The 16,594-nt window shown below is 38.4% G+C and overlaps 2 long non-coding RNA genes across 2 annotated transcripts; one reads left to right on the forward strand and one right to left on the reverse strand.

Annotated features, from left to right (window-relative positions):
• Positions 1 to 4,695: 4,695 nt before the first annotated feature.
• Positions 4,696 to 6,086, reverse strand: LOC119992592. Its single transcript, XR_005466415.1, has 4 exons — positions 5,947 to 6,086; positions 5,760 to 5,830; positions 5,623 to 5,681; positions 4,696 to 4,988 (listed from the first exon to the last, which is right to left on the reverse strand). It is a non-coding gene; the product is annotated as an uncharacterized LOC119992592 (long non-coding RNA).
• A 452-nt stretch (positions 6,087 to 6,538) lies between these two features.
• On the forward strand, positions 6,539 to 7,251 carry LOC119992591. The gene is made up of 2 exons (XR_005466414.1): positions 6,539 to 6,841; positions 6,946 to 7,251. It is a non-coding gene; the product is annotated as an uncharacterized LOC119992591 (long non-coding RNA).
• The last annotated feature ends 9,343 nt before the right edge of the window (positions 7,252 to 16,594 follow it).

Raw genomic sequence — 16,594 nt, forward strand, 5'->3', positions numbered from 1 at the left:
ATGTCCACTAAAAATCCTAAAAATATATTTACAACAATATTTGAACTATGACCCACATTCAAGACTTTTCTGATATCAACAGCAAACTAAATCACCATTTAGATGGTTTCTTTGTTTTTATTTAAATTTAATTCGTGAAGTTTATTGCTCTTGATGATGCGGTTGAGTATGTAAATAATATCATTCCCAGTAATTAGTTATCCTAGTTATTGAGTTGGACGCACCCAGTTATGGAAGCTGCTGAGTTGGATGCACATGAGTCAAATGAATTCGTGAGCTCCACATATCCCACATAATACATATAAAAGCTTATGCGTATGAGTTAACAGTTGATATAGTTGATATACCAACTGTTGAAATCCTTACCATTACTAATTCATAATGAAACATTTTGATAGCTACTTTTTGACATTTCCATTGGTAGTAGACAGTAATGGACATAGACTTTTCCAGTCTCTGGAATGGACCACATCTTTAACAGAGAGAGGTTAATACAACGAATAGTAGAATTGACATTTTCTTCCTTTGGTGGACAGTTGACACAGACTTTTCGAACGGGAAACCAATAACACATCTTTAATGGAGCTCAATGTTTGGATTGTTACAACTGAACGTAGCCCAACTATGATGAAACATTACCTTTAAAAGTTATAACATGCAAGTTGTGCAGCATAATATAGTTGTGAATTATGAAGACTCGAATCAGAGTCTCTTAACATATATGGATTAATGAAATGTCAGTAGAAAGAATTTGGAATTATTTCACAAAAAATAAGCTTAAAAGATATGGAGATGGGTTTGGCTCCAACGTTGGAATCTCCATTCTCCATTTTCCATTTTCCATTAGCCAGTCAGTCAGTCCCCTCACATTGTTTGCTGCAAATGCCAAAAGCTGTTTCCTTTTACACCAGTATTTTAGGGTTTGTTAGTTTTATGTAACAAGACCGTGCCATTTTTATGTTTTATAGACGACAAGCATTATCGTTTTTTGGGTCTTGAAACGACACAATGTGCCGTTTTATGGGAGAAGAAACGACATAACGTGTCATTTTTTTTTTTGAAATTATATCGGCACATTATGTCGACTTTTGATGGAAAAATCGGCCGTACAAAATATCCGACAAACGAAACTCCTCTCTGGGACAGTCACCGGCTTGTTCCAGCTACTCTCTTTTGAACTAGAAATCCCCCCAAGTCATGAAGTTTTCGGGAAGAAATAAAGACAACCTAAAGCAGCTCTCTTCTACTCTCGTGGAAGGAATCAGAGGAGAGATTTGGACTTTCTTTCTCCTTTCACTAGGTGAGTGGATTCAAAGCTGTTTCATTAAATTTTTTTAGATTTTAATTGGTTATTTTTTAATTTGATTATTGTGCTATTTGGGTTGAGAACAATGGAGGGGAGATTGAATTGTGGGTGTCTTTAGTATAATGGTTCCTAATACGAATGGTTCCCAGCACCTTATTGCTTAGCATTCCAGAAGAGAAAATGTCATTTATCAAAACCCATCATCGAAAAGAATTTGAGAAAATGTCATTTTGCATACTAAGTGAAGAACGCGATTACATACATATTAATTTGGTATATAAGTAATAGAAAACTAGGCTCGGCAAAACATCAATCACCGTTAAGCAAAGTCGAGGCATTCTTGCTTACATTGAAATTTGTGGGTTTAGAGTATGTTTGTCAGGTCTACCATAATTTTTATTAAATTTGTAGTTTGTTAGTTTGTTAACGATGTATGTGAAGGAACTGACTTTTATGCTTGGGTGGTTCTATTATGATTTTTGAACTCTTTTACTAGAGCTGGAGCTTGCTTGTTGCTGCTGCTGCCACTGAGGAGGGGGGATGCTTTGCTTTGCTTTGCTGCTGGAACCTGCTTTTTCTTTGTCTTCTTTGGATTTGTAATAATCTTAGGTTCTGTTTTGAAAAACTTGCTTATTTCCTGATCAATGAAAGCTTATGTTACACACTTTGTTAATATGTAAATAATCACACAAAACGGTATAATCTGTAAATTACGACGACTTAAACTTTCGGATTTGTCATAATACTTGAATATTTAAAACAATTGCATTTCTTACAGAAAGCATGTCAACAACTTGCATGTAAAACAAATGCTTCTCTCACATAAAGCAACTCAAATAATTTGCTAGTTACGTAAAAATACTTTGAATGTAGTAGCGGTGGTAACCCTCACCTTTGCCGACAATTCAAGTTTGAGTGGGGTCTTTTCCTATCCTCTTATCGTAAAGAAGACTCGGACCAACGTCCTTGGTTCCTAGCCAATATTCATTTTAGTCTTATACAATCACAATATCGTACTCTTTATTTCCTATGAACGCCTCATGCTGATTAATGGTGTGATGCTATCCGTTTTCCCCAAACCTCTCTAATCTTTATTCATGCATTTCAAAATAATTTTTTTTTTTCATACATCATGTGTGAGGCTAGTTCGGCATGCAAAATAAATTCTTGGTCTCTATAAATTATCATACCCTTGTTAGACAAACTTTAGTTCATTACTTATACTTTATGTACATTTATATAACATTCATTACTATTATCATTTATTTTCTCTATCTATATTCTAAGAGTGTGACTTTGGATGCTTGCATTTCATCTCTTTGGATAGTGGACGACAGTCCCTACATATCCAATGCATGTTCTCGAACTTTTCATCTTCATCTCTTTGGATGCTTGCATTTTTGTTTCAATAAGAGTGCGACTTTGGGACCCCTTTTTACTTTTGGATTGTAAAGGTTGCTTGGCCTTAATGCACACAGGGTTACTGATGTCTCAGTTCTCAAGGGCCTTGTCTATGTTATAGATTTGCTTTGCGTTGCTTTCTTACCTACTTTCTTTGTGTTAATTCCTTGATAGCCACCATAAATGAAAGACCTTTGAGTTCCTCCTTGTCTGAATCAGTGATTGTTTCTTGCAGATTTTATGTATGTTTTTGTATGGTACTACGCTAGGATATGCATGGTTGAGTTGCCCTGGGTTACAAAATGCGTGATGAACACTTTCCAACCTTAATAGTTTGTCTTATTTTTTTTTTCAATGGGGTGATTGGATTTATGCTTTGCTCAACTGAGGGACCCCCTGTTGATTTCAAGCATCCGGTGAATCCTATAGATGCCACTGACAGTGATAACAAATCAAAGCCCTTGAAATTTTGTAACTCCGAGGTGCGATTTTTCTCCAATTGGGTTTCAGTTCTTTCACTCTCATTATGTTTCACTTAAAATTCCCTTTTCCCCTTCCGTTTTCCACGTATTCTTGTGACAGTCTTCTTTTCGTTAATTCCAGATGCAAAGAGGGTCATCACGCGGAAAAATGAGTTAAAAACCTTTTCAAGTGTTGAAGAAGCAGTGGGAAGCTGTTTTAGAGCAAGTCCAATCCAAAACATAGTTTGGGATACCCTCTCCCCCATTTTAATCAAAAATTTATTTTAGGGGATCATTATTTTAACACCACTCCAACCACATCCTCATTCTAACATCACATCAAATACATTATTATTATTAAAGTATTTTGATTTTAATTATTTTATTAGAGAGGAAAGAGAAGATGAGAGACAAAAGAGAAGATGAGGAGATTGAGGAAAGAGAAAACAATAAAATAATGGTCTGGGGAGGTTGGAATCTCCCCAAGTTTGGGGGAAAATTTGGTATTTTTCTAATTTGAGGGATTGTTTGAGGGATCGGTTGGATGGAGTGTTTCTATAAAAGGGTCTCTCAAAATGACTTTTCCTCCATTTTGAGGGATCCGTTGGACATGCACTTAGAGTAGTATTTATCCTCAAATAGTCAATCCCTTTTCTTTTAAAATACACAAAAAATTATGTTTGGAATCATACCTTAAACACATATATGATTAACTCAATCAATTGTCAATCAAACCAACTCGTCTTGAAAACAAATAATACCCTCTTACCCTTTTATTCATGCAATCCGACCCGTACTCCAACGACCTATGTGGGTCCACTGTGACGCAACGCGTCACCACTAATGGGCCCACTCAGAAAGAATATTATATCTAATCCCACCAAAAGCCTCGCAAAAGCCCAAAAGGCAACACTCCCTCTGCTGGCTCATTCCCTCCTAAACAGCGCCAATCAAAGAAACTCTCCCATCATTTCCATGGCGTACACAAACACCCTCTTCTCTTCTTCTTCGCTCAATCCAGTCCATCGATCTTCGCTTTCTACCTTCGATTCGACTGCTCAGATTACTCCTTTTGTGCTCTCCAATTCCTCATGGATCCGCTGCAACTTTCCGTGCCGTGGAATCGCAATCAATCTATCAAGAAACATGTAAGGAGAGCTAAGCTCGGCCCGAAGCCTGATCACTCAAAATAGGACCCGGATCTCATATTTGCGGGCCGGGCCGATCCGGCCCGACGCCGAGCCCTTGTTATGTCATGGTTGTCATTCACCATTTTTTGTTTTTCCTATGGGCTTCAATGGGGGTGCCATTACATCAAGAATAGTGTTATCAGTTATCACCACCTGTATTTTCTTCCACTGAGCTTGTCACGCCCCGTTCCAGGAATGTGACTTATTGGCAACACGTGTGTGCACCCACGTGTCGCCACCCAAAACAAGGACTCAAATACCATTATACCAACACTAAGTTAAACAAAAATCCGGCAGCACCTCCCCGTATATTGGAGAATGCCTCCTGCACAACATATAGCAATTAAACCAACAATTTTCATACCACCAACTAAATATCCAGGGCCTCAGGCCAGATCATCCCAAACATAAATCATCATACACACATACATACCAAGGCATCAAGCCTAACCATCCAAAATCATCATTCATCCCACATTTTACGTATATATCCCAAAATACAATTAAGCCAAAGACTAATCAAACATCACACAAAAATAACACAACAAACCACCACAAGTCCAGGCCATCCGCGTCACGCTCCTCCCTGCTGATCCGTAGTCGGAGCACTAGCGCTAGTACTTATATCACCTGAGGAGGGGAAAAATAAAACGTTGAGCAGGAGGCTCAGTAGGGATATCGAATAGGAGTATAAAATAAGAAAACAGTCCAGAATATTATAAAGAAATAACGCAATGCAACAATATGCCATGTTGTCAAACAAATGCAATTCCGTACATCTAACCGAGCCATGTCGCTAGAGCCAATTAGCCGGAACCACTAGCACATGCTCTCACAAATACTTCGTACCATGCCACTAGAGCCAATTAACCGGAACCACTAGTGCATGTTCATATGAGTACCATCAACCGTGTCACTAGAGCCAAATATCCGGAACCACTAGTACATGTTGACGTACGTACCAAAATCCAAACCACCACTTTCACCATGCACAAATGCAACATCACACATGAATGTTATGCAACTAAATTCATTGCGCACAATGTCATTCAACCATGTAATCAAGAATATCGACTACTCGATAGATGACCGAGTGTCCACAGGTAATGCATTCAACATTAAACACACAACATAGCAATTTGAGTTCACAGTAGTACCCAATCCAAGGTTTATTTCCCCTTGAACAAAAAGGCGGAAACTAATGAATTTAACACAATTCGGGTAGCCAATAGTGTTTTGAGATTAAGGGTAAGAAAATCCCTACCTCGTTTGAGCAAAAACCTCACCACAACTCTAGCAACCACTTCTCCAAGTTCAAATAACCTAATTTATAACATTTACAATCATTTCCCTTCCAACAATATCAATTCCAACACATACATTCACAATAAAGACACTTACCTTAGTCAATTCTTCAAACCCTTGCTCCATCCCTTCTCCTCCTACCTCCACACTTCAATCCAAGCTCAAATCTAGCATCAATATCCATAAACTTTGATTAAACAACAACTTCTACCCCCCAAACCTTCAATTCCCCGAAATCAACCCAAACCCATAAACCTTAGTTCAAAACCCATGAAAATCTTACCTCAATCTTGTAAAGATCTTGCAAATCCAAGCTTTAGAAAATCCAAAAGCTTCAATTCAAGCTCCTTTCTCCTTGATTCACACCGAAATACTTCTTCTCTCTCTATTTCTCTCTCTCTCTCTCGGCGTTCTCTCTGTCAAAGTGTGAGAAAATGAACCCAGAAATCGTTAGAAGTGTTTTTAAAACCCAATTTCCCCATAAGTGTCCGGACGGCTCTAAAGGGTGTCCGGACACTTTGTGAAGAAAATGAGTCAGAGTGTATGACTGCTCAAAATTTGCTCGAAGTGTCCGGACACTTTGTTTGGGTGTCCGGACACTTCAGCATATATTTTATTTTATTTATTTATTTATTATTTATTTTGGGTTTTCACAGAGCTTTTTTAGATATTACCTTATTTATGTCGAAACGGTTGTCTGCAGATGTTCTTGCAACCTTCTTAGTTCACCATTGACTGTTGTGTGACCTCTTTTTTAGATTCTTCATCATGGATTGAATCTTTCAGCACTAGATAGTGTCGTGTCATTGCATGTTTCATCAAGATGTCACAATTTATTAATATGTATACTGTCTTCCGTTCATACATCAAGCTGGAAGGTTAAAGTATGATTGATGCGCTATCTGTGATTGTCAACTGGCAAGGGTGCAGGCATAGAGAACCAAGGTGAACTGGCGTGGATGTATTTGCTCTAATGAACAATAAAATTGATCCATTCCACCATACTTGGTTCTAAGCTTCTTTTCATCTTTGAACAACGGTGAAGTAGCGCAAGGGTTTAGTAGATCCTTTGTTTTGTCAGAGCTTTCTGCTCTGTTTCCATAACGATGATGATGATGAAGAATGAAACCCGAGAGACTTAGCAGAGCTGGTAATGTAAAATCTCACCAGAAATGAAGGTATACCCTGTTCGCTTGGTCACTTTTTTCAGCGGAAGCTACATTTTTCTCTGAATATTTCATAAATAATTAAAGTTAGTAACTATGCTTTCACCCCTTTACAGCGATGCAAGGAGCGAAAATATGATCGTGAAGAATTAATCTGAAATGGGTGGCAATTCACATTTGGCTTTTTGGAGTTTTGGCGTACATCAGTCTCCCTCCTTACAAAGCTTTTGTTGTTGGGTATTATCCATTCTCATGAACATCAGCCTGCATTAGAAGAAAATGAAGCACCCTCATATACCATAGTAATACTAGTTTGGACTGTAATAGTTATTTCACTTGCTCTCATGCATTGTGTGTATCAGTCACCTTCAGGTCTCTGAACATATTCTCTCCTTATAGCATAAATGGTTGATTTCTGCATACTATCATTTTGTTTCTGTTGTTTGCTTGCGTCACTTGTTTGAAGGCTTGTTCGTTAAGAGGTATTGATTGTTTCTTGTACTGTCGTAACAGGAATAGTATCATACGTGGTCAAGCTGGGAGGGGTTCTAATTTTGAGCTGCAATTCCTCTTCCAAAATAATGTTAAATTATGGTTTTCCTTTTTTTGAAAATGGCATTAGGGTTTAGGTTTTAGTGTATAGGGTTTAGGACTTAGAAACGAAAAATTGTTGGTTCAGATGGTTAAGTTAGATGTTTGAACATCTTAGTGTCGTAACCGGGGTCACGACGTGGACCGGCGATGAATGGATGAAAAATGATTTAGAGTCGCCACCAATTGATTTAAGTGCAATTGGACACTAAAAATGGTCTACGAACCAGAGAATAGGTAAGGGGGTCTATTGAGTGTGGGGAAGGTGTTAGACACCCCACAACTCCCTAAAAGGTTACCTAGATGGATTTATGTGTTTTTTCTTGAAAAGTTGTTTGTCCAATATAAATGATATTTTGATTTGAAAAGATAACATAATTAAAGCATAGGCAGGAGCTGAATGTCATCAAGTCCTCCTCCTAATTAACTTCAATTTAGTTACCATTATGTTTTTGAGTGCAAATGATACCTTAATTTGAAGAGATAACATAATTAAAGCCTAGGCAGGAGCTGAATGTCATCAAGTCCTCCTCCTAATGAACTTTAATTTAGGTATCTAGTAAATTAATTTATCATTGTGTTTAGGAATACAAATGACACTTTAATTTGAAAAGATAACATAATTAAAGTCTAGGCAGGAGCTGAATGTCATCAAGTCCTCCTCCTAATGAACTTTAATTTAGGTATCTAATAAATTAATTTATCATTTGTTTTTTTGTTTAAATAAGGATAACACAATTAAAGTCTAGGCAGGAGCTGAATGTCATCAAGTCCTCCTCCTAATTGACTTTAATGTAGTATCCATTAATTTGTTTTTTGTGAAAAGTTGGTAAAGAGGTGGTTATTGAATTGACGGATTTGCGGAAAATGATCTATGCATACAATTCTAATATACATTCTAAACATGCATCCTAAATTAATAATCCCTAACATGCATACTAATCAATTTAAATATGCATAAATATAAATTACACTACTTTACACTACTTTCATTATTTTTCACTACCCTATTACATGGCTTATATTTACAAGAATATACATGTCAAATAAGATAAAAATATATACAAATAATGAAATATAAAGATAAAAATACAAATATAAATATGGCCCACGGAACCCATTAACTGCTCAAACCCGATCCAATCCTCTAAGTATTCCCTTCGGCCCAAGTCCTCTAATTTGCCCCTCGGCCCAAGTAGGGTCGAGCCCGATCCAAACCCAACAAGCAAACACAAAAATGGGTTAAAATGGATACTCAATTTCAACCAATTCAATAGACTCAAAGATGCACGAATCATAAGCCAAAACAATCAACAATTTCAACACCGAACATTCAGGACTGTGTTTAGAACCAATAGTCTATCATGATCATGGTAACATGGATAACAATCAACCTTGCATTCATAACAGGAATATTAGCTACAGGCCCAGAACTTTCTCATTCGAAATAGCGCATAAGGCACATCCACACAATCAAGAAATAGGCATGTATCAATTAAATCACACATTCGAGCTAAACATCATGTAACCATAGGTACCAAACTGAATCAAACATTCAAGCTGAACATTATATAGCCGCACAAAGCACCATGGAGAACAAGCCCACATATATCCACAAACGGGTTAAAATCCATACATATCCAACAGTAACTTCATACACGGGTGAGCTAAATCAGGTATTAACAATCACATTTCAGCCCCATAATATCACCACCCGATATCAATACAACATGCCAATACCAGACATCAAAACCAGCAAATCAAAATCATGTATTAATGCAAACAGTAAACTGATAAACCCAGAAGAATCAAAAACAAACCCAGATAAATGAAGCTGAGAATAAACCTATATCAATCCAGATCCAAACACAAATCCATGTATCTAAGTTGAATAATCTTCACGTCATTAAACCAAATTGAAAAAGAAATTGAAGCAAAAACACCATAGAGTAATGAGAAATTACCTCTTCTCTTTCTTCTCGGTTTCACTCTCCTTGCCTTCTCCCGATTCTGTTTTCTCTTGGCCCTTTCTCTGCTGGTTTTTGTGTTTGTGCAGTCCCCCCCTTTACTCTCTCGGTACCCCCTATCAAGAACCCTTTCTTCTTTATCTCCCCCGGTTTTTCTCTGTCTGCTCCCTTCTCTCCTTTCTTTTTTTTTTCCTCTTTTTTCCTCCCTAATTGTCCGGCTGCTACCTCCCTCTCTCAATCCAAAACCCCACTTTTTCTTGTGCGGCTGCCCTCCCTTTTAACTTATCTTTATTTCAAAAAATCCCAAAATGCCCCCAAAAACCCTATTTTCCTCTCCTTCTCTAAAACCCTCGAGACTTACATTTTTGTCTTTTCCTTATTTTTGTGAAACCCTAATAAAGGAACCACCTTTCCCTCTTAAGGATTTTCTTTATTATTTATTTAATTTTCCTATTTTTTAGATATTTTCTAGGGTTTAGTTATATTGGGTTTGGGTTGGAATTTTTATGGGCTTATGGTCCAAGAAATAGGCTTTAGGATTTCTTGCATGCTTGTGGGTCTAAGAAACAGGCTTTGAATTTTTTGTGAGCTTACGGGCTCCAGAACGGGCTTTTGAATCATTATTATTATTGTATTTTTTAATTTTTCTATTTTTTCAAATTTTTTTTTTTGGGCCGGACGAAAACCGGGTACTACAGCTGCCCCCCTTTGTATGTCTTTTATGAAATAAAAGACAAACAAAGGTGTAGTCAACCGAGTTTCGTACGGGAACTGAAATGCGCGGGATCACTGTGGCCATTCCCGGCTTGGCCAACTGTTTGTGCAAGAAAATAAAGGGCACGGGATCACAAGGCCATTCCCGGCTTGGCCAAATGTTTGTGCAAGAAAATAAAGGGCACGGGATCACAAGGCCATTCCCGGCTTGGCCAAATGTTGGTGCAGAAAAATAAAAGGCACGGGATCACAAGGCCATCCCGGCTTGGCCAAATGTTGGTGCAGAAAAATAAAGGACACGGGATCACAAGGCCATTCCCGGCTTGGCCAAATGTTTGTGCAGAAAAATAAAGGGCACGGGATCACAAGGTCATTCCCGGCTTGGCCAGAAATGTTTGTTTGAATTTATGCAGGAAAATATCCATGAGTGTATGAATGTATGAAGAAAATTGTATTTTCTTTTATTTTTCTCATTTTGAAAATTTTATTTTGGTTAATTGTTGTAAGCACCATCACCCCTATCATCCTACAATCATCCATCATGAGAAGACTGCATCTTTTGATTCCACCCTATCTTCAATCTGCCATGTTACGCTTATTCTTGTATCTTTCATTCTCTTTTTGTCTGGTCTTTCCATCGATTTACTGCTTCCATCTTATTTCCATCAAATCCGACATACCTTTAACGCCAAACAAAAGCTTTTCGGCTCCAAAATCTCTTGGGCCCCGCTATGTCTTTTAACATAATATAATTTCTTTTAGCTCTCTTGGAATTAAGAACACCACAATCTCTTCGGCTCCACCATGCTTTTTAGCGCCATTTAATTTCTTTTAGGTCCTTTACAGTCAAGAACACCAAAATCTCTCAAGTTCCTGCTAAGAACAATGTCCTGATACACTTGTCATGATTCTTTTAATACTTTACTTAACTTCCAAATAAATTCAATAGTATGGCAATGCTTGTACTACATGAGATTTCTGAAGGCAAGATATACAAGCAATAAAAATCGTGAAGAACACAAGCAATGAATAAGGAATTCATAAATGAATTGAATGACCTCAGAGAGTTTTATTTAGAATAAATAGATAACAGGAGAGACTGATCAAGTATATATATGATTCAAGAGGGTTAGGAATAAAGGAAATATCAGAAATTTTTACAAGATATAAAATGAGATAACTTTGATTCCGCACAAAACTGCCCCAGTTTTGTGTGCCCCTATTTTGCAATTATTGAATCTGACTACTTCCATATGAAGCTTCTCCTTCATAGACTCATCATGCATACCCCTAAACATAACCAATTCACCTTTGTACAGCCTCGCTATCTGTCATTCATTGTATTTCTTTATATTCATCTCAAATCCTCGAAAGGCCTCTGCCTCCTTCTCCTTAGTTGTTTTCACGACACCTTTCTGATCTCAATATTATTTGAAGCTCCCAGGAAGGGTTTTCACTTTAGTAGAGACTTTTCTTTTTTCCCTAATTTTTGCCTGAAGCGCCCACGAGGGGTTTTCACTTCAGAAGGATTTTTATTGCTCTAATGTTTGCCTAGACTGACTTTTCGGGTTTTCAATCTAGCGAGCTTTTAACTCTAATTTTTGCCTAGATCGCCCTTTCAGGTTTTCAATCTAGCAATTTTTTTTTTTTTTAACTCTAATTTTTGCCTAGACTGCCCTTTCGGGTTTTCAATCTAGTGAGTTTTTTTCTTTCTTTTTTTTTTTTTGCTATGGGTAATACTTTTTGATGGCGTCTGCATTCACCGGATTAGGCAATTCTTCTCCATCCATTCTTGTCAAAATTAATGCCCCTCCCTTCAAAGGCTTTCTTCACCACATATGGTCCCTCATAATTCGGTGTCCACTTCCCTCGGTGATCCTTTTGAGGCGGCAGGATCATCTTCAACACTAAATCTCCTTCCCTGAAACTGCGAGGTCGAACTTTCTTATTATGTGCTTTCATCAATCTTCTTTGATACAATTGCCCTTTACAAATTGCTCTTAGTCTTCGTTCTTCAATCAAATTCAACTGCTCATAACGCATTCGAGTCCATTCTGATTCTTCCAATCCTGCCTCCAGAACTACTCGAAGGGATGGAATCTCCACTTCGATAGGCAAAACCGCTTCCATGCCATACACCAAGGAGAAAGGCGTCTCCCCAGTAGATGTCCGTATTGAGGTCCGATAACCATATAGAGCAAAAGGGATCTTCTCATGCCAATCTTTGTAATTCTCTGTCATCTTCCCAATGACCTTCTTGATATTCTTATTCGCCGCTTCGACAGCCCCATTCATCTTCGGACGGTAAGGAGTCGAATTATGGTGATAAATTTTAAATTGGTCACAAAAATCCTTCACCATTTTACTGTTGAAATTCGTGCCATTATCAGTGATAATTCTTTCTGGGACTCCATATCGACAAACAATCTCTTTTCTCAAAAACCGAACAACCACGCTACTCGTCACATTAGAATACGAAGCAGCCTCCACCCATTTGGTAAAATAATCGATAGCAACCAGAATAAACCGATGCCCATTAGAAGCCTTTGGCTCAATTGGACCAATGACATCTAATCCCCACATTGAAAAAGGCCATGGTGATGTCAACACATGCAATGGATTAACTGGAACATGTGTTCTGTCTGCATAAATCTGACACTTGTGGCATCTGTTTGCATAACTTATACAGTCTCTCTCCATGGTTAACCAATAATACCCTGCACGAATAATCTTCCGTGCCATTGCATATCCAATGGAATGAGTCCCACATATTTCTTCATGAATTTCCTCCATTATTTGTTTAGCCTCAGCAACATCAACACAACGTAAGAAAACTATTTCATCATTCCTTTTATAAAGAACATTTCCACTCAAGAAGAAAGATCCTGCCAGTCTCCTGATGGTACGCTTATCATTCTCTGATGCCCCTGATGGATATGCTTTCTTTTCAATGTACTGTTGAATATCATGATACCACGGTTTACCATCAGGCTCTCCCTCCAAATTTGAACAGTAACCTCGAACTTCTCGTCTCTCGATTTTAATCACCTGCACTTCTCCTTTTGGGTCTACATCAAACATTGCCGCCAAAGTTGCCAAAGCATCCGCCATTTGATTCTCCTCTCTTGGGATATGATCAAACTCAACCCAATCAAAAAACTTGACTAAGTTTTTGATATGCTGGTAATATGGAATGAGCTTGTCATCTTTGGTTTCCCACTCATCATTCAATTGCCTAATCACCAACTGTGAATCACCATAAACCTGTAGCCTCTTGATCCCCATATCAATAGCAGCTTGAATTCCCATCGTGCATGCTTCATACTCAGCCACATTGTTAGTACATTCGAAATACAACTTAGCTGTAAACGGGATAATATTCTCATCAGGTGATATTAACACTGCACCAATTCCACATCCCATGATATTAGAAGCCCCATCGAACAACATAGTCCATTTTGCCAAATCTTTCTGATTCCCCTCTTCTATCGACACAGTCATGACATCAATATCTGGAAACTTCAAATCCATAGACTGAGTATCATCAATTGCTCCATCTGCCAAATAATCTGCTATTGCACTCCCTTTGATTGCCTTCTGTGTAACATACAAAATATCATATTCTGATAACAACATCTGCCATTTTGCTATCCTCCCTGAAAGAGAAGGTTTCTCAAAAATGTATTTGATAGGATCCATCCTGGAAATCAACCACGTCGTATGATAAAGCATATATTGTCTAAGCCGATGTGCAGCCCAAACCAAAGAGCAACAAGTCTTCTCCAACATCGAATAATTTGCTTCACAACTAGTAAACTTCTTGCTTAAGTAATAAATGGCATGCTCTATCCTTCCCGATGAATCATGTTGTCCAAGCACACATCCCATCGAACTATCCGAGACAGTCAAATAGAGAATAAGCGGCCTGCCAGCTACAGAAGGCATCAACACTGGAGGACTTTTCAAGTATTGCTTGATCTTTTCGAATGCAATCTGACAATCTTCGTTCCACTCAGTAGAATTACTCTTACGCAACAATTTAAAGATAGGTTCACAAGTAGCTGTCAACTGTGAAATGAATCTGGCAATGTAATTTAACCTTCCCAAGAAACCCCTAACTTCCTTTTCTGTCCGAGGGGGTGGCATCTCCAAGATTGCCTTCACTTTATCAGGATCTACCTCAATTCCTTTCCTGCTTACAATAAAACCTAACAACTTCCCCGAGGTTGCCCCAAATGTACACTTAGCTGGATTCAACTTCAATTGATGCCTCTTTAATCGATCAAACAACTTCTGGAGATTCACAATATGATCTTCACCTTCGTTGGATTTTGCTATCATATCATCGACATATACTTCAACTTCTCTATGCATCATGTCATGAAACAAAGTGACCATGGCTCGTTGATAAGTAGCACCAGCATTCTTCAGACCAAACGGCATGACTTTATAGCAAAAGGTTCCCCAGAGGGTAATAAAAGTCGTTTTCTCACGATCCTCTAGTGCCATCTTGATCTGATTGTAACCCGAAAATCCATCCATGAAAGAGAAAGTTGAATGTCTAGCTGTATTATCCACCAAAACATCGATATGAGGAAGAGAAAAATTATCCTTCGGGCTTGCACGATTGAGATCTCTATAATCGACACACATCCGCACTTTCCCATCCTTCTTGGGAACAGGTACAATATTTGCCACCCATTCAGGGTATCTAGCCACTGCTAAAAAACCAGCATCGAACTGCTTCTTCACTTCATCTCTTATCTTCAAAAGCATATCTGCTTTCAATCTCCTTAGCTTTTGTTTCACTGGGGTACTTTCTGGAATCAATGGTAACTTGTGAACAACAATACTTGTATCAAGACCGGGCATGTCCTGATAAGACCAAGCAAAGACATCCTGGTAACTATGCAACAAATCTATCAATTTCTTCTTGTTCTCTCCTTCGAAGGCAGCTCCTACCTTAACCTCCTTTTTCTCCGTTTCAGTTCCCAAATTAACAACTTCAGTTATCTCTTGGTGCGGCTTTATTAGTTTCTCTTCCTGATTGACTTGTCTTAACATTTCAGGTAAAATCTCAATTTCTTCCTCTATTTCATAGTCAGATTCAACATTGCTAATGGGTGCATCAAAATATGGTTCATTAAGTTCGTCATCTTCGTTATCATCATTTTCAATCCTGTGAAAGAAATGAATAAAAATGGTTTTGAGAATGGAGAACAAAACTTGAATGGAAATGGAGAAACATGAATATGGATGACTGTCAAAAGACTTTCATTTCATGGAAAAGGGAATATGTACAAAGATTGAACATGCAATCGCCATACTATAAGATTTATTGAAAGCAAAGTAAAGCATGCTCATTACAAAAGACCCAAACGAAGGCCGTGAGCTGGGCCCACGATGGTAGTGCACTCGGGATTACTTTTGCAAGTTCTTGAGAGATACTGGGAGCTCCAGACTGGTCCAGTTGCCTAATTTGAAATTTGAAGGACGCGAGATGACAAAGCAAGGTCTAGCAGTCGCACTCTGTTCCTCTTCCACCACAGCAACTTGGAACTCCTCAAACTGATCACATATATTTGTCAAAATTGCCCCAGTTACATCAGTCGAGTTTTCAACTGCCAGTTTTCCAAAAACTGCCCCAGTATCAGCCAAACTTATCTTGTTCTGCATCCCTCCATACACAAAACTGTCATAAAGCCAAGGAATCGATTTCTTTTCAACTTCCAACTCCTTTCCTTCCAGACGAGCAAACCTTTTCGCCTGCTTTTCTGCTTGTGCACGGTTCCTGTCAGCTCTAGTTGGCTTATAACCCAAACCCCAACGTTCTGGATATTTCACCATTTCTACTGGCTTCTTAATTCCTTGTCGATTCTTACCAAGTCCTTCTCCCGGGCGAAATCCCTTTTTCAACATAAATCTTGCTACATTCTTCGTAACCTTGGATACTTGTGGCATTAGGGGAGAAAATCCTTCCTTCACATAGCTAGCACTAGCAATTTCAAAAGATTGGAATGAACTCTCAATCCCTTCTGTTGGAGCATCAATAGGAGAATTATTAGACAAACTAGCAACCATCCATTCTGACTGGCCTTTTACTATATAAACCCTTCCATCGTGAACAAACTTGAGCATCTGATGCAATGATGAGGGAACGGCTCCTGCAGTGTGAATCCAAGGTCGTCCCAACAGGCAACTGTAGGTTGGTGAGATATCCATTACCACAAATGGTACATTGAAAGTTACGCTTGCAACCTGTAAAGGTATTTCAATTTCTCCCATAATCTCTCTACGTGTTCCGTCGAATGCCCTTACTACCATCGGCACTGGTCTTAAATAAGATCTGTCAATCGGCAGCTTTTCAAAAGTCTCCTTTGGTAAAATATTGAGCGATGACCCATTATCCACCAAAATACTTGCTAATTCCTTTCCACGACACATGGCTGAAATATGCAAAGCTTTGTTGTGCCCCATCCCTTCAGGCGGAATA

This window comes from Tripterygium wilfordii, chromosome 23, assembly GCF_013401445.1.
Source record: "Tripterygium wilfordii isolate XIE 37 chromosome 23, ASM1340144v1, whole genome shotgun sequence".
Lineage (NCBI taxonomy): Eukaryota > Viridiplantae > Streptophyta > Magnoliopsida > Celastrales > Celastraceae > Tripterygium > Tripterygium wilfordii.